The 25,183-nt window shown below is 36.2% G+C and overlaps 1 protein-coding gene across 9 annotated transcripts in view; it reads right to left on the bottom strand.

The window, feature by feature from the left end:
- The window catches only part of LOC116866117, a 198,799-nt gene that overhangs the window by 65,281 nt on the left and 108,335 nt on the right, over positions 1-25,183 (bottom strand). Inside the window, exon 3 of one of the 9 annotated variants that reach the window (XM_032854826.1) lies at positions 18,575-18,601. The exons of the other annotated variants lie outside the window; for them this stretch is intronic. The gene's annotated coding sequence lies outside the window, so the exon portion shown is untranslated. Of the gene's footprint in view, positions 1-18,574; positions 18,602-25,183 lie in introns of those variants that run through there. 9 annotated transcript variants of the gene reach the window in all.

Raw genomic sequence — 25,183 nt, 5'->3', positions numbered from 1 at the left:
AGAAATATCACCTATTGCTTTGTTTGTTGTGTTGCTCTATGCTAGAAGGAGCAGTTGCTTTAATGAAACATTTCCATGAGTTGTTGTTGTTATTATTATTATAATTACCATTATTATGAATATTTTGCCTTTGCAGAGAGTCAAGGAGGGAGTAGAGGAAAGTGTACAGGCTTTGCAGTCAAATATACCCAAGCCTGAATCCAGTTTCTAACTGATCCTTAGAAAGTGACTTAATTGAGTTTCAGCTTTTGTCACTTGTGCCTACCTCCCTGATATAACTGATATCAGATAAAATGATATAATACGCTTCAGATGCCCAATATTAACTGCCACATTCCAAGAGCTCAGTGAGAGTTATTTTACTTTCTTATCTCTGTCTTTTGTCCTTTCCCACTGCCTTTAATTTAGAAAGTTAGCCCTAAGTGTATGGGGGAGGGGGCAGGATTAGAATTTTGGAGATCTTATTATATAGTAAATGGTATGGGTTAAACTATAGCCTCTACCAGTTCACTTGTTGATGTCCTATACACTGGAATGTGACCTTATTTGGAAAACAGAGTTGTTGCAAATGTAATTAGTTAAGATGAATTCATGTTGGAGTAAGGTGGCCCCTAACTTAATATGATGAGTGCCCTGATATAAAGGGAAAATCTGGACATAGACATGCACACAGGGAAAGCACTATGCAGAGATTCGGCTAATGCTTCTACAAGCTGAGGAATGCCAAAGATTGTCAGCAAACCACCAGAAGCTAGGTGAGAAGCATAAAACAGGTTCTGTCTAACAGCTCTTGGAAAGAATCAACCCCTGACAACACCTTGATTTTGGACTTTTAGCCTCCAGAACTGAGACAATGCATTTCTCTTGTTAAGGCCACCCAGTTTGTCATGCTTGGTTATGGCAGCTCTAGCAACCTAATAAGAAAACAATGATGACTACAGCCTTCTCTGAGATGTTTAGCTTAGAAATTCTAAATGTTGGCTTATTAAACTTTTACTTATTTAAAAAATTAAATTCTTCAATCAAAATCAAGATAAGTCAACTGTTTATCCAGAGAAGAAGTTATTAAAAATGAAGAATGACAGATAAATCCCCCAAGGGATTTCATAGAACACTACTATAAAAAATTTAAGAGTTAACATTTGTAAATGGCTTCTGATGAAACTTTTACAATTCCCCATTAAAATAATTAGAAATGATATGGGAAGAAATGTGACAATTACAATAATACTAAAATCGAAGACTCGCAATCAACCTTTTGCCAAAATCTAGTATACATATAAACCACAAGTAGGTGGAACTGGATTGGGAATCCATTTTCAAACGGCCTTTAAATACGTACTGCGGAAACTGTTGGCCTGAAGGAAAGTGAGAAGACCCTTCGTTTCTTTCCCACGCCCATCTCTAGGATATGCTGTTCAAGGTCTTGGCCCTAAGAAAAATGCACAGCCATAGGGTATGATTTTTGATATGTCCAGATTATTATTCAGCATTCTCCTATCCCAATTAGTGTCTAACTTTCCACATTCGTTCAGAAAGTGGATTTCTTGAACCTAAGAGTGCAAAAAATAGGTGATGGGAACGGCTCATGATCTCAGGAAACACTTTATTTACATTTACCAGTTTATTACCAAGGATACAATTCAGGAACAGCCAAATGATAGAGATGCTTAGTAGGGCAAGGTATGGGGGGAGGGATGTGGAGCTTCCAAACTCTCTCCAGAGCACCTCAGAGTGTGAACCAGCCCCAAACTCATCAAACCTCCTTGTTCAAGAGTTGCTATAGAGCTTTATCTCCAGCTCTGCTTTCCTCTCCTGCCCTGAAGTTAGGAATGAGGCTGAAATTTTAACCCTCTAATCACTTGGTCTTTCTGGTCACTGACCTCATCCTGAGGCTTGTAAGAGACTGGCCCACCCCCCACCCCCCAGCCTTAATCATCTCATTAGCATAAACTCGGGTCTAATCTTAAGAGGCTTGTTATGAATAACAAAAGATATTCCTATCACTCAGTAAATTCCCAGGGTTTTAGGAGCTCTGTGCCAGGAATCTGGGATAAAAAACAAATATATTTATTATTATACCACACCCCTCCATAGAGACTGTACTGTTTTGCATTCCTACCAATATTGTATGAGAGTACCCTTCCCTCTCAGCTTGCTAAACTTGTAAATTTTTGCCAATCTGACATTTGGGTATAGTATTTCAGTTTCCTTTCAGTCTGTATTTCTCTTATTATAATAAAATTGGACACTATCTAAGGGCTATGTACATGTACACATATATACATATAAATTGTTTATATCTCATGTCCATTTTTTTTTCTGTAGGAATTTTGGTCTTTTTCACTTCAATCTTTACAAGTTTTTGATATATTAGGGAAATTAGTGCTTTATCTGTGATATATGTTGCAAATATGTACTCTCAATTTGTTGTTTGTCCTCGAACTTTGCTTATTGTGGGCTTTTTTTTTTTTTTTGGCCATGAAAATAGTTTTAATTTTTATATAATCAAATTTATCAACTTTCTGAACTGTATCTGAATTCTAAGTCATACTTAGATACTTTTCCCTCCACCTAGGCTATAAAAAAAATGATTCATGTTTTCTTCTGGCATTGCATAGGTCAATTTTTTAACATTTAGGTCTCCGATTCACTTGAAGTTTATTTTTATGTGTGGCTGATGAATTGGTCAGATTTTACCTTTAAAATAATTTTCAAAGATGTGGCAAAATATACCTAGTAATGATTTAAAAAAAAAAAAGGAAGATACAAAACTGTATGTTCAATATGGCCTCCACATACATAGAAAACACACTAGAACAAAATACACCAAAATGTTACAAATGGTTACATCTGGTTAACAACGTTATGGGAAATTTAAAATGTTCTCTTCTAAAATACGCTTTCACACTTTCTATAATAAACATGTCATACTTTAAAATGAGAAAGAAAAGAAGTATGTGGTCTTTAATTTTAAAAAAATAAATAAGTAAATAACACTTGGCTCTGCTAGTTTTTTGGTAGTCTGAAACAGAGAAGTAGAAAATACATATTTAGTTGAAATGGAGAAGAACAGGGGAGTGATATATACTTCCCTCTCTCCTCTTTGCACATCTCTCTGCCTTTCTTCCCATTTTTTTCTCTCTCATTTTCTCACTCTCCAAGTCTTCTGTAGCAGTAAAACACAGGCAGAAAATGAGCAAGCCTTCTGTAGCATATTATTTTATTTCCACAAAAGCTACTTGGGGTGAATGCTTTCATAAAACACATTGCAGGTTATGACAAGAACTCAGAGACCACAATGCTAATGGAAAATGTAAAGCCTGTACAAATCGCCCCTCCCCACTCAGCTCACAGTCCTGCAACCAGCAACCAAGGGGGAAACCTACTATACAAGGCTTTCTGTGTTATCCTAGAGGGTGTAAAATTCCAGGTCCCTTCATTTTAGCAGTTGGATGGTCAGAGGAGAATTATGGCTTCCTTTATTTTATGGCACTAGTGATGTGCAACTTGTCCCCAGGACGTGCAGCTGAAAAATCAATGCCAGATGGCTCAGTAGGAGACAGGGCTAATGGTCTGTGTTGTTCTCAGTCTCCCCAAGAGGAAAGATATGTAGTAGGGGTACTCAGCATTGTCACACCCAGTGGTTAACGATATTTGTTGAGTGTTCATCATGTGCTGAAGTCTGTTTTACATGCATTGTCTCATGAAATCATCATGCAACCGTGCAAGGAAGCCATTCCTATTAAGGCATATATATGTACGTCTCACAGTTGTAAATAAATAACTTTCCCTAAATCAGACAGCCTGGGGGTGGCAGAACCAGAATTTGAAAATTTGAACCCTTGCCTGTTAGGCTCCAAAGTCAGTGCTTCAAAGGGTATTCTAAAGTCATTGGGGGAAGTGTCAGTACCAAGAAGCAATAGCTTAACATATCTTGATTTATCAGTGAAACTTGTAACACATCCAGATAGCATAAGACTTCCTTGGAAGACATTTTCCAACAGCCTTTCTCCATGTAGGTTCCACAAGAAAATTAAACTCTACCAAAAAATGAGTTGAATATTATCTTTCCACTTCTTCCAAGGAGGTGGCACATAACAAATAGTAGCATTCTAGTTGCAAAGAAAACTTATTTCATTACACAAAATGGTGACTTAGGACATTAGGTCTTATTTCTCTCTCCCCCTCTTCTCTCTTCCCATCTCTCTCTCTTTTTCTGTCCTTCTATCCCTGTGTGTGTGTATATGTATGTGTTTCCCTCTCTTAAGAAAAGTTGCAAGGGAGAAGGTTGCCTGGCTAACTGAGTCTGAGGAGCATGCGACTCTTGATCTTGGGGTCATGGGTTCAAACCCCACATTGGGTGTAGAGATTAAATAAAGAAAAACTTAAAAAAAAAAAAAAAAAGAAGGGTTGCAAAGATAATAGACCTACAGTACAATTAATAGCAGAATTCTCCCCAGTTATGAATTCTCCATTATATAATGAATTCTCCACTAACAGTGTCTCTAAAGGAGGTCTTTTACTCAGGACTTTATATTGATTATAAAAGGATAAATGCTATCTTGCATAGTAGTACTCCACCATCAATCTAAGCAATCATTCATAGCACAACACTACAAATAATACACTGGGTGCTTCTGATACTTGCTCAAACCCTTCCTTGTTGAGGGATAGGTGAATCCTGAGCTGGGAGGACCAAAGAAAGAATCCCTGCCCTCCCTTGTCTAGGTCTTCTTCTTTGTTTGTCTTATTCTTCTTTGCTTGGACCCTCTTTGGAGTTGCCCACTCCCTACTGGACTGGGATTTACACACTACTATTTATGTTAGTACAATTGCTTAGAGTTCAAACTCTAATCACAAAATTTTTATCAATAGTATTTTATACCTCTAACCAGTGTTGCTTCTAATTTGAAATGATGACATGATGGCACTTGGAATAGTTTGTTTCACTGGTGTATATTCTTTAAATAACAACCAGAACTTCTTTTTCTCTTTCTCTTTCTCACTGTCCTTAAACCTTGCCTTTTCTTTTTCAAAAGAGATTAACATTCAGGTTCAGTACTAGCTGAAAAATATCTTTCCTCTTGGTACTGATGTCCCCATAATTTATTGAATCTCATGGTTCTTGGCTAAATGGCAATTTGGTGGCTTCCTAATGGCTTTCATTTAAGCAAAACCAGCATTGTTAGCTATCAATGATTGTTTGATGTTCCAGAAAATATCCTCTTGTTGGATGTTCGATGCCAAAAAACATCTTTTTTCAAGCATAAATGAAATGTTTCAGCAATGTTTGCCTTTTTGTGGGAAAGGAAAAAGGCATAACATTCTTGAAATGTTTTGAGGGAAATTGTAGATGTCTTGTAGACTACAGCTTGGGCCGAGTGATCTAAATACCAGCAACACTGGTGACAACATGAGAAATGTCACAACGTGTCCTAAGTTCTCTTGTTTTTCACTCTTGGATAGCTGAGAATATAGAATGGTGCCAGAATACTTGAACTCTTTCTTTGATTCACCCTCTCTTAAACTTCCACTCATGGGGGGATGGTGATTAATAAAAGTAAGGGTGTACAGTCAAAGCTCCTCTATTCCTAGGTAATACTATTACCATGGGGTGCTGGGAAGATAGAGGAAGAAAGGGACCACTTAGCACAGTGCCTGTACAAAGACATATTAATAATCACTCTAGTTACCTTCATAACTGACATTTACTGAGTGCTCTGTAAGTGCCAGGTATTACATTAATAATTTCTATGCATTTTTTCATTACCACTCACAACCACCCACCGACGTAGGTACTAATATAATTATTTCATTTTATAGGTGAGAAAACTATGGTGAAGAGAGGCTAAATAATTTATCTAAGGTCACATAGCCCATGTGATGGAGCCTGGATTCAAACTCAGGCAACTTGATTACACTGCACTACATTGATCTGATAAATAAATGCTAAATATTAGCAAAATGTGACGCTTCCTGTGTGTTCCTTTCAAGCAGCCTAAAGCACTGGACATTCAAGGAGAAATTCCTAACTTAAAGAATTAAACTCAGAAGATTTTTAATGGTGCTACATGTTGGGGCTAAGCAGCTACAGGAGTATCATCCATAATCACTTGCCACTACCCTCGGGAAGGTAAAATTTGACAAAAAAAATTTCCACCAAAAGCAGCAATGAGCTCATTATCTATGAGATTGGAATTGTGAACTACTTAAATCCCCATTCAAGGACTCTAAAACTCCTCCATCCTCCCCAATTTCTTTCTTCTTAAGATGGCATCTAATTGCAAAGGGCCTTTAACGTCCTAATGGTATTGAGTCCACACACTTATGTTCTATATGTGGCCCTCTGTGTTTTAAAATGTTCTAGGATTTGTTCTAATCAGGTATGGTAAGACTTGCAAACATGGAAATGATTGTCAACAAGGAATAATTTTATATTCACAGATCCCTCGAAATAAGAGGCATGGCATACCATATGGGACCAAATGCAGAAGCACTAAGGTCAGGAATCAGAGGGAGCAAGAGGAAGGCATGGGTAAGAGCTTTTATTGTGGCTTTTGTGGGAAGGAATGGGCCAGGCAGGGTAAACAAAGACATGCCTAGCATTGGCTAGTTTGAAAAATTTTGGTGGATTCTAAGATGTAGGAACTGCCCCTCCTTGTCTGATACCTGCCCTGGGATGATTAAGGCAGGGTTATGGTGGCTTGGCCCAGTAAGGAGATGGTTGCTGATATGGGCGCTGGATTGGTTGATTTGCATTTAAAGATTATGCTCTCAGGTGAATGTTTGCTATCTCTAGGAGTTATCTAATCCTGAGAGGGATAATCTCTACCTATTAAGGCCCTGAGATATCACAGCATCATAAAATACAAAAAATAAAAAATATTATTAAGATACTCTAGTTGAAGTGTCTCATCATATTTGTCTCAGATATTGCCCTTGGTCTTACTAATTCTACTCCTTAAGTGTCTATAACTCATGGAGCCTAGGCCTGGTCCACGCAAGAGAAATTGCTTCAGGTAAGTCATCTTTCTCCCTGAGTAGGCCTCTCATTCTCCTTTGCACGGATGATTCTTTTAGTTTTAATTGCAACTTCTATGCAGTCCCAAGCTTATGCAGGTGGTCAGTGAAGGGCTTGAGAGCAATGGCAAAAAGAAGGCAGCTTGTGCCCTTGTGGGATTACTAAAGAGGTCACCTTGCAGAATGCTTTCATGCCAATAGCACTCAGCTGCTGAGTAGAGTAAAAATGGCGGCATGGTGTGGTCAGGCAGAGACAGAGAGATTGGGCTAGCACTACCAAACTTTCAAGAGCGCCTCTTTGACATAGAAGACATCCAGAAGTTTCCTAGAGCCATCTGTGAGTATAAGAAGGGAGATGTCATCTGAGGTACAGAAATATAAAGTGGCGTTTTTGCACATCTGAGATGCAATGTATAAATTGTCAATTCCAATACACAGAGTGTATTTGGTAATAATAATATTGAGAATAATAACAAAATAGACAAACTTATAGGTAGACTAATCAAAACAAAAAGTTACCTTAAGTAATGATCACTTTGCAAATGCAATCATTTAAAAAATAATTAAGCATCATAAATAAATGTATACTGATGAACTTGAAAATTTCAATGAAATAGACAAAATTTCTAGGGAAGAAATTGCCAAATTATTCTTTAAATATGTCAGCAGTGTCCCTACTTTAGGATTGCCTAACTTCTGTTTCTTCTGCTTGGAATGTTCTTTACCAGTTAGCTGTCTAGTGAGGTCTTCTCCTTTCCTACAGGTCTTTCCTCAGATAAACATTTTTATGAAGACTTTCTTAGATACTCAATTTAAAGTCCAATCCTTCACACACATTTCACATCCCTTTTATTTTTTTATTCTTTTCTTTAATAGCAATTGCTATCTAACATGCTATATATTTTACTTACCAATCTTGTTCATTGACTGCTTTCTTAAATGTAATCTATGAGGGCAAGGGGTTTTTTTTTTTTAATTTATTTTGTTCACTACTGTACTCTGTTGCCTAGGTGCCTGGCACATGGAAGTACTCAATGAATATTTGTTAAATGAAAGCTATAATTAACTAAAAAGTTCCCAAATTGCCATATGGAATTGAATGCATAGATAGAAAGATAGATAGGCAATGATCAAATAGATGAAGACTGCGAAGGCAAAAATGATTTAACAGGAGAAAAATCTTCAAATTAAATCATCACATTTACTGCATTAAGAGATTGATAAGGAAATGCCATATATTCCTCTCAATAAAGCAGAAAAAAAAAAAACTAAAAAAGATGTGCATAGAAGGCAATTTCTCCTACCTAATCAAGTAAATCTATCAAAAACTAACAACAAACATCAGTCTAAATGCTGAATTTTTTTTAAAGATTTTATTTATTTATTTGTCAGAGAGAAAGAGAGAGAGCAAGAGCACACAAGCAGGCAGAGTGGCAGGCAGAGGCAGAGAGAGAAGCAGGCTCCCCGCCAAGGAAGGAGCCCGATGTGGGACTCGATCCCAGGACGCTGGGATCATGACCTGAGCCGAAGGAAGCGGCTTAACCCACTGAGCCACCCAGGCATCCCTGAAAAATTTTTTTTTAAGATTTATTTATTTATTTATTTGACAGACAGAGATCACAAGTAGGCAGAGTCAGGCAGAGAGAGAGGAGGAAGCAGGCTCCCTGCTGAGCAGAGAGCCAGAAGCGGGGCTCTGTTCCAGGACCCTGAGATCATAACCTAAGCTGAAAGCAGACGCGTAATGACTGAGCCACCCAGGCCCCTAAATGGTGAAATTTTAGAAGCACTCCAAATAAAATAAGAAACAAGACAAAGATGCCTAAAATCATCCTACTATACAACATTGAACTGAAGTTCCTAACCAAAGAAATAATACAAGATAAAAGAGGTTAAGAACTGGAAAGGAAAAGACCAAAATTTTATCTGTAGAATATATGATTATCATCCTAGAAAATGCAAGAGAAACCTCAGATAACTTGTAAAATTGAGAGAATTCAGAAGATTATCCAACCTAAGATTGTTGGACAATAAAAAAAAAAAACACTTAAATACTAACAATAAAGATTAGAAAATATAATAAAAAACTTTAAATCAGGCAAGACACTTAAGGAGACTATTACATAACTCTGTTAAAGAACATAAAAAAATATAACACAAAAACAAAAATGTAATTGGGATACATACACCAGATGATGCTAAGTTTGGAAAGGGAAGATAATGGGCCTGGCTGAGAAAATGTAGAGATTTTAATGCTTTACTTAAAAAAGAAAAAATAACTGAAGGGAATAAAATGTAATATTTGTTCATTTCAGTGGCAAATATTTATCATAGACGTTTATTATATTTTCTATGTTTTGAGCCCCCCTGCCCCCAAACATAAATAAAGGCAGAGAGGGATCTTACTAATCTGAAAAAAGAATTTTTTAAAAAAATATTTAATTTATTTATTTGACAGAGAGAGAGCACAAGCAGGTCAGGGTGAGGGTTAGGCCAGAGACAGAGGGAGAGGAAGAAGCAGACTTCCCACTGAACAGGGGGCCCCATGTGGGACTCAATCCCAGGACTCTGGGATCATGACCTGAGCCAAAGGCAGATGCTTAACCGACTGAGCCACCCAGGTACCCCTGAAAAAAGGATTTTATTTTAAAAATAATAATAACAAAGATGTCTTCATTGGTTATTGAATCTATTAGCATCAAGTGTGCTTGGTTTTTTTATAAATATTTTTAGAAATATTATAATATCTTTAAAAACCCTATCTTGGGCCTTTTAGACGTGATATACTTCCTGGACTTAAAAACATTTGTGACCAGATAGTATAAACTACTGCAGTGATTCCTGGGCTTTATTCTAGTAGATTTGAAAATGTTACTCTCAGGTGGGTTTTTTGCAGAATCTGCACCCTGATTTTGAAGCTACAAGATTCTGAAGCATGAACATTCAATGGCCAAGCAGGACTTGGCACGCTTGGACATGTAGGGAGATCTTCCAAAGCTTGCATTTTCTGCTTCTGCTGACCTTTTTGGCAAGAGAGCAATACCAAATATTAAAGAAACACTTTTATTGGAAGAGATTAAAAATTCTATGGCATAGTGAGGTGATCTCATGTGTTTTCAGAATCTTGTGTTCTTTCTCCATTCTGAATTACGGTACATTCTATTGTGTGGGGAGGTTTTATTTTATCTAATTGTTCCAGAGTTTACACACTGTTCAGAATATAATTTATAAGTTAATTTCTATGTTAATGACAACCACCCAAAGGGCAAATTTGATATACAAATTATTAAATCATTCTGTCTGCATATTCTCTTCTTTTGGACAATTACTTTTTCCAAATAATACCAGCCAATCGTACAACTATAATTACTTTGTGCTCTGCTAATAGAAGTCTGGTAGAGAGCTAGCAGTTAAAGAAATTCTTATCTGTAGCTACAAAAAAGATGGGTCCTTGGAATCCTTATAGACACATGTCCCATTTAAATACTGAAAAAAATTACTGGGTTTCTTCATCAGAGGAGTATAAACGTTTTGACCTAAAATGCAAACATTTTGGTTTATTCTGAATTCACTGATCTACCTTGTAACAACTCTAAGCATAAAACTGGAAATTGCTTCTGTGCATGTAGAAAGCAGGCAAACGCAGATGTGATCACAAGGAAAAAACATTCCAAACAAGCATCAAAGTGGGGAGGGGAATAAATTCAGGGTGTTTTTCCCTAATCCTCTACTAAAGGGTTTAGCTCTGAAACAGAGCCGCTGTTTGGCAAAACTATGAGACAAACCGATCTGGATTTGGTGCTCTTTTCGTCTCTTCTCTTCCCTTGTAGTCCTCATTCCCACAGCAGCTGGCATGCCCTTCACAGTGTGCTATATAGACCTAGGTCGATACAGACCAGGGCCTCAAAATGATGTTCTTACCTCTTCCGCCATATCAAAATCCTATTTCTGCAGTGCTATGCTCTGAGGTAATAGCTCCAGAATAAAGCAATTCCTTACTAAATTGCTAGTGATGGGGTATGACTCTACGTGGGCCTGCCTATAGAGGGCTACTCTATCTGTAACAGCTGCCTAAAGGTCCTCTGCCTGCTCTGCTACCTCTCCGGGTAATCAGGTCACTTTAGGGACCCATGAGACTGCAGGGTTATGAAGCAAATTCAGGACCAGACTCAGAGCTAAGAGCCTGCTTTATCAAAGCTCGTGTGATGATTACCCCTAAGTAATAGACCTCAATATGGGAGCCCCAAATATTGAGAATGGGTACATGTTGCTGTCAGAGTTACAAAGGGCCAGCCAAGCCATGTATGTCAAAGCCACCCATTTCTTTGGTGTCTCTCATGGTAAGTGGTACAAAGGGGAAAGTGTACTGTTCACTTTTCAGATCCAAAAGGTGTCTTCTCAGAACAAAACGAAAAGTACCCAAGAACAAGCCATGCTGACTTGGTCTTCCTGAGTATTTTAGAGAACATGGCAGTAAAAAGATTACAGATAAATTATAATCTTGAAAAATACTTTCTGTGGCTCAGAGCCCTGAGAGCACTCTGAATGTCAAAATAAATCTAAAAATTCTTTCAGGCATTCAGAGGGGATTATCCTGGGATTTGAGGGAGGGAGACACAGCACAGTTACTGACTATGCAAGAAGTCACTCTATGGAAATAACATTAGACAAACAATTCCAAAATTTGTAAGCATCTAACAGTCACAAGGAATACAGATAGTATTTTTTAAAGTGGACATTGGAAGATGAGATGGTTCTTCTTAAAATTTAAATCATGGGGAGGAGTCATCTCCTTAGAATTCAGAATAGAGCCTGAGTAGTCTATTTGTATTTTAAGGTTTTTATTGGTGGTGGTGGTAGTGTTGGTTGTGTGTATGTGTGTGGAGTTTTTTTTCCCTCCTTCAGTTAAAGATTTTAGAGTCTATCTTTGAGAACTAAATCCGAAGTAAATCCAGTAGGAGGATTATGTGGTAAATATACAGATGTTTGTAATGAGGACTTTTTTTTTTTGTCTTTAAAAGTAATTATGTACAGGAAAGAGGATTGGCCAGCAAAAGGACATGGTTTTGACCTTCATATTAAAACTATCTGTGGAATATTGTACTTCCTTTCTGTAGTGTGTATGAACGCACATGCACTAGTGTATGGGATAACACTTAATGTACTATGAAGTGGATGGGAATTTTAAAGAGCTTAAGGAACTTTATTTTCCTCCATTAGAAAGTCATAGTCACCCAATTTCCACTATAAACTTTGGTTCTGAGGTATGAATAAATAAACATATAACAGAAATTACCAGTAGGTAATAACAGTCTATATTTTCTATTGCTCCTTTTGAGAAAAGAGGATATAAGACATGTGGATGAGAGCTTTAAGTTATCTCAGGGAAATTTTCAAATGGGTAAAGTATTGATCTATATGTCTGCCCCCATGAATTTATCTTAATAGCATTCTTACCTTGTGAAGAAAACTAAGACCAACTAGTTTAAGAAAAAAAAAAAAAGGAATTTATTTCCTCACATAACTGACATATACAGCTGGCTTTAGACATAACCAATCAAGAGGCTTAAAAATTCTCATTGGGACTTAATCTCTTCATCTATATGTTTTTCCAGCTCATGGCTCTTTTTCTACTTTTTCAACAAAGGTTGGTTTTACTCTCAGGCAGATTCTCCCCTTGTGATACCAAGATGGCTAAACTGACATCTCTATCAGCACAAGAATCCTAAAGGAACAAACAATTTTAGTTTTCAATAGAATGTCCCTAAAAAACCCCAGGATTGAGTCTCATTAAACCACTATGAAACTATTAAATTCACTAATATATCCATTACAGAGTTACCATATTACATAGTACATACCGAGTAGCTTTTCCATTTAACTGAAATGTTTAGTTTGAGTCCTTGTTAAGTGGTGGCAAACAGGTACTCAGCTGTCAATCAATTCTTGGGATTCAGGCATTGCATTTAATAAGGCGACAACATTCAGAGTCTTGGAAGGACAAACTTGAATAAGAATGTGCTGACTTGACTTTGAGGCCTTAAGTAGCTTCCTCCAAGAAGGTTCTAGTTCACCTTTCAGCTGAACTACAAATGGAGAAACACACACATCTTTGCTCAAAAGGCTTTTTCTGCCTAAAGCTGGGAGAAACAAACTATTGTTTCTCTAGTGATCTGGAGAGGTAGAGAGGACAGTATTGAAAAATATATATATTCTGTTCTAGACTAATGTTAGTGCCAAGATAAGCATGGAGTAATAAAAAAATATTAAAAAAAATTTTGATTGAGTAAAAAAAAATATGATTGAGAAGCTGGGAAATATTGTAGATATGACTATGGCTCCCCAAGGATGTCCACATCCTAGTCTCTAGAACCTGTCCATGGTAATACTTTGCAGGTGTGAATAAATTAAAGATCCTGAAATGAGGAGATTATCCTGGATTATACAGGTGGGCCCAATATAATCACAAGGGTCCTTATAAGAGAAGGAGACATTACAGTAGAAACAGAGGATGGAGTAATTGCAGGGTTGTGAGCCAAGGAGTGCATGGTCTCTAGAAATCAGAAAGGCAAGAAAATAAATTCTCCCCTACAGCTTCTAGAAGGAATATAGCCTCACCAACCCACTTTAGACTTCTGACTTACTGAAATGTAAAATAATAAATGTGTGCTATGATAAGGTATCAGGCTTGTGGTAATTTGTTATAGCAGCAGTGGGAAACTAATACATGACAGAAGCAAATAATGTAAATGGAAAAAGAAAGGTAAATAGAAACCTTAGGATAGGGGCACCTGGCTGGCTCAGTGAGAAGAGCATCAATTCCTTATCTCTGGGTTGTGAATTTGGTCCCCATTTTGGGTGTAGAGATTATGTAAAGAAATAAAAACTTAAAATAAATAAATAAATAGAAGAAACCACAGGGTAAACAAAAATAAATAAATAAATAAAAACACATGGAACACATGGTCTAACTAAGAAACAAACTAAAGTGCAGCTACTGGTTAATAAAGATCAAAGGGAGTTAATAAAAGTGTAACAAAGAGTATACATTTTCCTTCAAAACAGCCAGAGGTTATTACTTTGAATTCGTAATGAAGGAAATACAATCTTGACTCAATAAATTGGCTTGGCACTAAATAAAATTTACTATCATAACAATATAAAGATTATGTATAGCTTTTCCACCTTTAGAGTTAACTTTGGGTAAAATACCCAAGACAGTTGTGTTTGTAAGACAAAATGCAATTTTTAACATCTTTGACAGTGAAAATGTAGTTTCACTGACAGAGTGTAGGTTACAGAAAGAGAATGAAAAATGAAAAAAAAAATGTGTTCATGCTATCATCTTAACATAATGGGGAGTTAAAAGAGATTGTTGAAAGTTGATGGGACAAAAAGTTATATAAAGATGTAGAGTAGAAGAACTAAAAATAATATAAATATTAAACATATGAAGGAGGAGAGAAGATGGGACTAATGCAAATGAGATAAACTCCCATTTTTCTTTTCAAGTTATGACTAGTTTTTAACTTATCAATCTCAGGCAGTATCTATTTATCAACAAATACCTTTTGGTTAAGCTAATATCCAGAAGAATTCAGGTCAGAAAGAGTTAAAAGAGATTAACTGTGATAATGGGATAAAAAGTGAAATCAGAAGGAGCAGAACTTTACTGGTGAATTCTATCATGCATCTAAGGGGGAAAAAAGGGTAATCTCACACAAACATAAAAAGTAAACAACAAAGGAATACTTTACTACCCTTTTTATGAGGCCACCTTATCCTGATACCATAGACATTATAAGAATAAAGAAATATGAAAATTTGAAATATGAAATTAAATCTAGCAACATATAAAAAAGTAAATGCATCATGACGATGAGATTTGCTCTAGGAATGCAAGGTTGGTTTAATATTCAAAAGTCAATCAATGTAATTTACCAAATTAAAGTAAAAAAGAAAAAAGCATATGATCACCATAACAGCTGAAAAAGCATCTGACAAAATTCAAGAGCTGTCGTGATTAAGAAAATCATTGGTGATATCTATGGAAAACTTGAAGCTAATATTATACTTATTAATGAAAGACTGAAAACTTTTTCCCTGCAATTAAGAACAAAGTGAGGATATTCACTCTCCCTACCTATATTCAATATAGCCAGTGCAAAATAGGGCAAGGAAAAGAAAATAAAAACAACAACAAAAACCAGCATACAGATTGGGAATAAAAAAATCTTTTTGATTTCAAACATAATTGTTTATGTAGAAAATAAAAAATAATCTACAAAAAAAGATACTAAAATAACTGTGGGTTTAGCATGGCCATTGGATACTAGGTCAATACACTAAAAAATCATTTATACATGCAACAAGCAGGTGACTCAGGCAGTTAAGCGTCTGCCTTCAGCTCAGGTCATGATCTTGGTGTCCTGGGACTGAGTCCCACGTTGGGCTCTCTGCTCAGCGGGAAATCAGCTTCTCCCTCTCACCCTGCCTCTGTGCTCTCCCTCTCTCTCTCTCTCTCAAATAAATAAATAAAATCTTTTTAAAAATTAACATTTTAAATAGCATGAAAACATGAAATATTTAATGATAAATTAAACAAAATATGTATAAATCTTGTACACTGAAAAGTACAAAATACTAGCAAGAGAAATTAAAGAGAAATCTAAACAGAGAGATAAAATGGGCCAGAAAAATTAATACCATTAAGATGTTACTTCTTCCTAAATCCATATACAGGTGCAATACGATTCCATTCAAAATCTTTGCAGTCTTTGGTAGAAGTTAAGATGTGAATTCTTGGGCCACCCAGGTGGCTCAGTGGGTTAAGCCTCTGCCTTCAGCTCAAGTCATGATCTCAGGGTCCTGGGATCGAGCCCTGCATTGGGCTCTCTGCTCAGTGAGGAGCCTGCTTCCCTCTCTCTCTCTGCTTGCCTCTCTGCCTGCTTGTGATCTCTCTCTCTGTCAAATAAATAAATAAAATCTTAAAAAAAAAAAAGATGTGAATTCTTAAATATGTATAGAAATGCAAAGAGCTTGGAAGAGTCAAAACAATTTTGCAAAGACCAATGGCTTAGGACTTAGACTACTATTTCATAACACTTCAAAAATCAAGACACTGTGATCTGGCACAAAGATAGACATATAAATCAATGAAAAAGTAGAGATCATAAGTGGACCCGAACATACAGCTATTTTTTTAAACAAAGGGGCCGTTATTGGAAAAGACAGTTGCAAGAAAAATTGGGAAAATGTAGCAGCATTAGGTGAGATATTAAAGATGCTGAGTGACCACAGAGAGCAGTAGAGGCAGAGAGAGAAGCTGCCTGATGAGTTCTCAAAGCCTGATTGAATAGACCATTTTCCTGTTTGGATGAGGCCCAGCTATACTTGAAATCCCTTATGCCCTCTTAGCAGACAGAATTAGGTTATGTGTATGAAACCACAGATCTATAATCGTCTCTGTATCTATCCATTTGTGTACATATTAAGCTAATACGTAAGATGTCTCCACCGCTAATCCAGTACCACAGGATTCGTTCTAGCCTTCCTTTCTTGCTTCATACTGTAACGTCCCTCTCCATCACTGAGAAACCTGGCTCTTATGCTCACCATCCATTTTCTTACTTGTTCAACCCTTTCGGTCATTTTTAAATTGGGTTGTTTATCTTATTATTGAATTGTGAGACTTCTTTATTGTTGTGGATATATGTTTTATCAGGTGTACATGTAGCAAATATTTTCTCCCATTTCATGGTTTGTCTTTTCATTTTCTTTCAAAGATCAAAAGTATTTCATTTTGATGAGAGTCCAATTTACTGGTTCTTTTCTTTTATAGTTTGTGTTTTTTGTCCTAGGAAATTTGAGCTTAACCCAACATCTCAAAGATTGTCTCCTATGTTTTCTTCCAGATGTTTCATAGTTTCAGCTCTTACATTTAGGTCAATGATCCATTTCAAGTTAATTTTTGTCAATTTCATTCTCACAAAACAATTTTACTTTTGCATTTGTATTTATTTTGTTATATAATATTTGAAACAGTAACATGTGACACTATCATAAACAACTTGGGAAAGCACAACTGAGTCTTAGTAAGTGTACTACTCAACTGAGAGAGAAAACATGTAGAGTACTAGCGAATAGCCTCCTTAGTCTTGGATCTTCAGCACTGTGGGCTTCAGTGGGTATGTTTTACTGAGGGAATGGAGAGTTTGGGTTGATCCAGCAAAGAGGTTGGGTGGAAAAAAAAAAAAACAAAAAAACATCTGCCAGATATACACAAGTGAGTTTGTAGATCAGCTTTATGCATACCAAACTAGCCCCAAATTATGTCTCTATTTTTGGATGTCACAATTTAAGAAAAACAGACAAACTACAATAGTGTTCTATGAACTTTTCCAGAGTTTATGATTCCATGGAAGTTACCTCAGTAATACTCAAGTAAGAGACGTTGTTAGTTGGTTTTGCTTTTGTTTTTTTTCTATTTTGCACAGATTTCTATTTTTCTTTTCTAGTGGCCCTGTAGCTTTAAAGGAAGGGAGTAAAAGTTGGGAATCATGATTGAACAGGCACCCTCTTTGAGGAAATTAATCATTTATGAATATATGAATTCATATATATGAAAAAATATATATATATGAATATTATAAATGCTGGATAATATGTGTGGAAGTCAGTGTTGCCTAAGAAATAGCTACTTTCTTTCTCTTCCTTGGAAACAACCCTGACTTTATACCAGTAACTAGGTACCCAATGTAGCAGACACTAACATAGCTACAAGGGGTTGCCAGCTGCAAAGACCCAGTGCTCAGCCTCTATCTTGCTAGAGTTCATCTCAAAAAAACTTTATAGCCCTGAGGCATTTACCTGAGTTATCACTTCTTTGCTTATTTGGCCTTTATAGCAGCCAAAGAAGGGTGACAGGTAAATGAATAAATGGTGACAAGGTATATGATATCATAGGGAGATACTGATTCACTTTAGTTACTTAAGGTTGATTCATGAATTGCCTCACTAGGCTGATTCACATTTACATGTCTCAAGGGAGACACTTTCTCCAGTGTCCTTGAAGACAGTTTATCATTCTTACCTGTTTAGTTCCCCTAAGTTAAATTTCTGTCTCTAAACCTGAGCTTAGAATATTGCTTTGCTTACCTTCAAATATTTCTAAGCTTGAGTGATGATGTGCTGTTGAAGAAAAACCTTATTTGATCTGATTTAATTAAATCAGTAGTCTCATTTTATGATTTAGATATACATAATCTTAGAATACAATCATTTTGGCTTATTATTGATTTGACTATGTTGAGAAAATCATTTTTGCTATAAAAGAACCTACCAAATTTATTCGCTGAATTGTGAACAGGTAGATTTATCAGTCTCTTTAAATTTCCTTTGGAAATGTCCTTTCAAATAGCAAATCATAAAAGCCAAGATTGATGTTTTGACTAACCTAAAATGCAATGATCAGTAGACGCATAAAGAACAATTTAAAATGCTACTCCAGATAAATTTGAGAAGACATAAAAACGTAACAAAAAGAAAATACTTACCTCAACTCCATCATTGGAAGGTATGGCTGGAACAAGAATCAGCAATAATGCCAAACAAGAAAATGGAAGTCATTTGGTGCCAACCATAATTTCACAAAAGTCAAGAGTGAGGCTTAGAAAGGCTAAGTGATTAACTTTTGATCATATTTCTTGTCATTGGCAGGAGTCTAAGATCCAGGTTTCTTTACTTCTAGTCCTGTGTTGTTAATTGTTGTTGTTTCCATTAAATTTCCTATGGTAGGGCTGATCACACCTGTTATGGATGTCAATGGCTAATCTAACTGGTCAGTCATCATTATTCGGGTGGATCAAAATGATTAGGAAGGTTGACCTTTCTGTTTCATTAACTTCTGATGAGTAGACCTTAACCTTGTCATAATAACCCTAGCTTTTTGGCTTGGTTGTGTGAACAGAAGTCCATCAACCTTTCCAGTTTTCCATTTTAATCCTGGAGAAAAAGAATTAACAGAGCTTAATGTAGTATGTAGGGTTGTGTAAGTTAGTCAAAGAATGAGAAGATCTCACCTTTGTAAAGCACTTCACAGATGATGAAGTGCTTTCATCTATATCACAACCCTATGAGATACTATGCCTACTTTGCAGATAAGGGATATGAACTATCCAGTTGAGTTGCAGAGCAGGACTAGAAACAACTTCTTCTATATTCAAATCCAATATTCTCTCAATATTCTACCTTTTGCAAATCACTTAAGAAATTATTTACTTTCCATTATAATGGATTATAATTAACTCATGTAGGGAAAGAAAATGAGTGAAGACCAAATGTTTTCCTTGTCTATTATTGTTCTAATACTTGGAAAATAGGAACATTTAAACATTTATAACAGAGTGTATTAATTCATAATAAATATATTCTAAGCATTTGCTAAGTACTACAAGCTATTAGTTATGAGGGGACAAACCTGTTGTGGGGAGTAATCTGTAAACTGTAAACACTAGTGTCAAAGTGTTATTATTTTAAGAGGAAACTCACAAATTAGAGCTTATAAATTCTTGGATATCACTAAACAAAGGCCCAAGTTAAAGACTCAAAAATGCTTGCTTAAAAGAAATCTCCCAGTCACCAGTTTCAATAACCACCTCCTCAAGATAAGGATAACTTAGAAGGGAGAGGTCAACTGACTTGCCAAACATCATTTCACCCATTAGAGTCAAAGCAAGATAATTGTTTAAGGAAAGGTTAAAGTTTCAGGATACAAAGAGAGGTCTTGAGACTTTTTTTTGGAACTTTAGCATCCAGGAATCTAACAAGGGTTTAACTTGTCTGCAGCAAGTAAATATAAAACACAAAAGAAGTTCCTAGTTTCTTTTTCAATAATACAGCAATTCCCTGGTCCCTCCTACTTTCCCCCTTGCAATTGCAGAAAGATGACTAATGGGTTTCATACATAATAGCTATCAATATTGGAAGCTGCCTGATACAATGATCAGGCAAAATTAGAGCATTTACATTTCAACTTTATCGTCATTGTTGTTGTTAATTGTTGTTTCATAAAAGTGAAAAATACTGATGGTGTTGATATAGTCCCCAGGAAAGCTCAAGTTATCACTTTCAACTGTTACACCAGGATACTTTGAGCTGGGAATTTTTAAAAGATGCTTTTTCCTTTGCACATTATCTGATAAACACAAAACAGTCAGTCAGAGAGCATGACTTTGTAGAGAATTCATGGAATGTAGATAAATGAGATGTGATCGGTAAGTGAATGCTTTATTATCAGTACACTTTATTCATATCAAAGTTTCCTCATAATTCAAAGCAATCTCAACTATCTATCCTTAACTTCCAGTGGAGGAAATGGAGAAATCCATTACATAAGCACTACTTGTGAAATGTAAATCTTTCAAATCAGTGAAACACTTGTAGGCATAGAACCTAAGCATATGTGACTGTTATCAAGCAACTGGGTGTCCATTCACTTTGCTGAGTGGCAAATAACAAAGAAATGCAAACAGATACCAAGTACTGGCCCACTCAACTGCTCTTTAAAAAACCTGGTCTCAAAATGCCTGCAAAGTGCATACAGGAGGACAAAAGGAGAATGAGACAAAGGAGGAAATCAGATGTCAGCTCTACTTAGCTGTAACACCAAATTGGCCTTTCCTTAGTCCATCTACTCTGGAAGTCAAGGTCCTGGCTACGAATGTTAATTGGGTCCACCAAATTTGAGTATTTCACCTAACTAAAATTTTTGAGGATTTGTTTGCAAAAGCACTAAGTTAAAAGAATGAAACCTCCTCTGTGGAGGTGTAACCAACAGGCATAAATACACGCAGTGAATTATAAATTGAATAATAGGAATTCATAGCAAATTACAAATCCCTCTTCACTGGGCATCAGTAAAACACAATAAAATTACTAAGGTGGGTAGATTCTTTATCCTCTATGTTAAAGTATAATTTTTAAAAAAGGAAAATCATGACTATAAAGCAAATATAAAATTAACACATGTAAATGATTTTATTTAACTCACTAACTAATGAGAGAACCAGTAAGATGTTATGACAATTCAAAATGCACTTAAGAAGCTGGGGTATTTATAGGAAATTTAACAAAGCAATGTTAAGATTGCTGGTTTAGATATAAACTGATAATGACCAATGGGCCATAAATTTCTGGGGTTATCTGTTCTACCAGTGTCCACCAACCATCTTAACCTGACAAAGTCTTTAAGTTAACAGAAAAAACTCACTAAGTCTAGGTCTTTAATCAATAGCAAGCATTGCTATGAATAATCCTCGAGTGGCCTTTGTCCCTGTTTATATTGAAAAACATGCTGTCCGTTGCACATGTGTGTAGGTGTATGTGTATGTGCATGCACGTGCCTTATTTCAAGTTTTGAAGTTTTGGGTAATTTTTCTGGCATGTTCTTTCCTTACTTAGCTTCTTCAGGACCATAATCTAGGTGGGTTCAAACCCACTTGAGTTCAGGATAAATATTCTAATCAACCAAGAGTTTTTATTTTCTCTGTCAGCTTTATTTAATAGTGAGTCATTAAAAGTACAACTTCGGGGCACCTGGGTGGCTCAGTCAGTTAAGCGTCTGTCTTTGCCTCAGGTCATGATCCTGACTCCCTGATCATCGAACAGTGAGCCTGCTTCTCCCTATTTTTCTTCCTCTCCCTCTGCCCCGTCCCTCCCACTCATGCTCATGGTCTCTCTCTCTCTCACTCACTCTCAAGTAAATAAAGTCTTCAAAATTTTTTAAAAAAATTTTGAAGTATAATAACTTTCAAGCCCAGTGATATAGATTTCATCAAATATATTTTAAATTGCTCTAGTTTTTCTATTTCTACTTAATTTTGCATAAATCCATGGAATTAAGGAAATGTCAGAGAAGTGCCCATTATATGTGAACATTCCTTGTTCAAGCTTCCTGAAAAAATGTCTGATAGTGTCTTCTGTAATTGTATTTGGGGTAACTCTGGAGATCCCACTAGCTCTAGGTAGCAGGGAGAAAATCGTATCTTTCAGGTTAACCTCTAACTTAGACTTTCTCTCATTACTCAAAACCAATCTCTTCTGTGATGATTTCTTGCTTTTTCACTTTGTATGTTTCCCTCCCACTCTATTTCTTTGCCTTTCTCCAAGTACAACCTGATAAAATCTGACCATTTTTCTATAATTTTTATGGTTACCTATTTTATAGCCTCTTACATGTATATCATTTAAAAATGGAAAATAGGGACACCTGGGTGGCTCAGTTGGTTGGACAACTGCCTTCGGCCCAGGTCATGATCCCGGAGTCCCAGGATCGAGTCCCGCATCGGGCTCCCAGCTCCACGGGGAGTCTGCTTCTCTCTCTGCCCTTCTCCTCACTCATGTTCTCTCTCACTGTCTCTCTCTCAAATAAATAAATAAAATCTTAAAAAAAAAATTTTAAAATGGAAAATAAAGAATGTTATTAAATGCACCTGTAATTCAATCTGAAATCACTCCTCACTCCCAAAATGAAGATTAGCAGAAATTTGAAAAACAGATAATTGAGAGAGTCATCCTTTTACTTAAATTCATAACTTAATTTCTGGTTATTCCTTTATGATAGTTTTACTAGAAATAGAATTATAGCTTCAAAGGCAATGAACTCTAGAGTCAGACCCAGGATTATGTCCCCTTCTCCCTATTTCCCTCTTTCTTTCTTTCTTTCTTTCTTTCTTTCTTTCTTTCTTTCTTTCTTTTTTAAGATCCTATTTATTTATTTGGCAGAGAGATAGACAGAGCCAGAGAGCACAAGTGGAAGGAATGACAGAGGGAGACAGAGAAGCAGGCTTTGCACTGAGCAGGGAGCCCGATGTGGGGCTCGATCCCAGGACTCTGGGATCATGACCCGAGTTGAAGGCAGATGCTCAATCATCTGAGCCACCCAGGTTCCCCTTTCACCTCTTCTTCTGACTGGCTTTGTAACTTTGGTAACTAAGGCCTTATATGTTCATCCGTAATGTGGGCATCATATTATAGGGTTATTAAATAATATATTAAAAAATTTAGCCCAGGCCTATAGCTCAATAAATGGTAGTAACCAAAACCACCACCTCACCCCACCCCACTTCATCATGTATTCTATTTATTTATTTATTTTTAAAGATTTTATTTATTTATTTATTTATTTATGAGAGAGAGAGAGAGAGAGAGAGAGAAAGAGTGAGCAGGAGGGAGAATCTAACATAGACTCCATGTTGAGTGCAGAGCCTTATGTGGGGCTTGACCCCACGACTGCAAGATCATGACCTGAGCTAAAACCACGAGTTGGGATGCTTAAAACCGACTGAGCCACCCAGGTGCCCCTATGTATTCTACTTAAATGTCATCTCTTCACAGAGGCCTTCCTTGCCCATCATTTTACCCCACATATTCCCTACCAGAGTTCTCAGTTTGTTTCTCACAATTCATGGTTATTTATCTTTCCTGTCTTGTCCATGGGACTGGAAACTTCAACAGCAGAGGTAATAGATATCTCATTCACCACTATGTATCCAGATCCTAGACCAGTGCCTGGCATGTAGTAGACATTGAGGACATATTTGACAGTAAATGAATCTAAGCCCCAAATAGGACTTTATCACTTAACATTATAGAACAGGAGATGTCTTTAAAACAATGTGGAGACTCTCCTTTTCCCTTTAGCCTTTGCCACTGCTAGGGAATTGAGAAAAGGATTTCTGGATGCATAAATACTGCCAATTTTCTTTATGTCAGATGCCAAAGGTATATTACAAGGACATAGAATATTTCTGAATACTGAATAATTAGTGGATATTAAAATGTACAAACTTATTCAACTCAATAACAACAACAGCAACAACAACAACAACAAAACACAACAATCTGAGTTTAAAATAGGCAGAGGAACTGAACAGACATTTTGCAAAGATATCCAAATGGCCAACAGGTATATAAAAAGATACTCAACATCACTAAACATCAGGGAAATGTAAATCAAAAGCACAATCAGGTATCATCTCACACTGTTAGAAAAGCTACCACCAAAAAGACAAGAGGTAACAAGTGTAGGTGAGGATGTGGTGAAAAGGGAACACTTGTGCACACTGGTGGGAATGCAAATCATTCAACTACTATGGAAAATAATATGGAATTCCTCAAAATTAAAAACAGACCTATTTTGTTTTTTAAGATTTTATTTATTTACTTGACAGAGATCACAAGTAGGTAGGCAGAGGCAGGCAGAGAGAGAGAGAGAGAGAGAGAGGAGGAAGCAGGCTCCCTGCTGAGCAGAGAGCCCCATGCGGGGCTTGATCCCAGGACCCTGAGACCATGACTTGAGCCGAAGGCAGAGGCTTTAACCCACTGAGCCACGCAGGTGCCCCAACAGACCTATCTTTTGATCCAGGAATTTCATTTCTGGGTATATATCCAAAGGAAGCATAAACAGGATATCAAAGATATATATGCACTCCCATGTTTACTGCAACATTATTCATAATAGTCAAGATATAAAAACAACTAAGTAGCCACCTATGGATGAATGGATAAATATATATAGACACACACACATATACATATATACAAAAATATTTTATATATAACAGAATATATATTTCATATAATTTATAAATTATATATGTATATATAATCTTGACATTTGCAACAACATGGATAAAACATTATACTAAGTGAGATAAATCAGACGAAAAAGACAAATACTATATGATATTCAATAGACTCTAAAAAGACAAACTCATAAAAACAGAGATTAAAATGGTGGCTACCAGGAAGGGTTGGGGACACATATTATTTAAAGGTATAAACTTGCAATGAGTAGTAAATAAGCCCTAGAAATCTAATGCACAATAAAGTGAATATAGACACTAATATTGTATTATAATCATCAAACTTGCTAAGAAACTTAGCAAATTAATTATTATAACCATTAAAAAGAAATAATAATTATATAGCATGATAGAGGTGCTAATTATTGCTACCATGGCATCCTATTATAATATATTAATGTGTAAAATTAACATTTTGAACACCTAACATTTACATAATGTTATATATCAAATATATTTCAATTTTAAAAGACGTACAAATGTCCATATATACCTAAATATAAATGAAATTGTTTAAC

This window comes from Lontra canadensis, unplaced genomic scaffold (assembly GCF_010015895.1).
Source record: "Lontra canadensis isolate GAN:19392208 unplaced genomic scaffold, GSC_riverotter_1.0 scaffold9, whole genome shotgun sequence".
Classification (NCBI taxonomy): Eukaryota; Metazoa; Chordata; class Mammalia; order Carnivora; family Mustelidae; genus Lontra; species Lontra canadensis.
The sequence above is the reverse complement of the archived record's forward strand: the minus strand, read 5'-3'. Positions and strand labels throughout refer to the sequence as shown.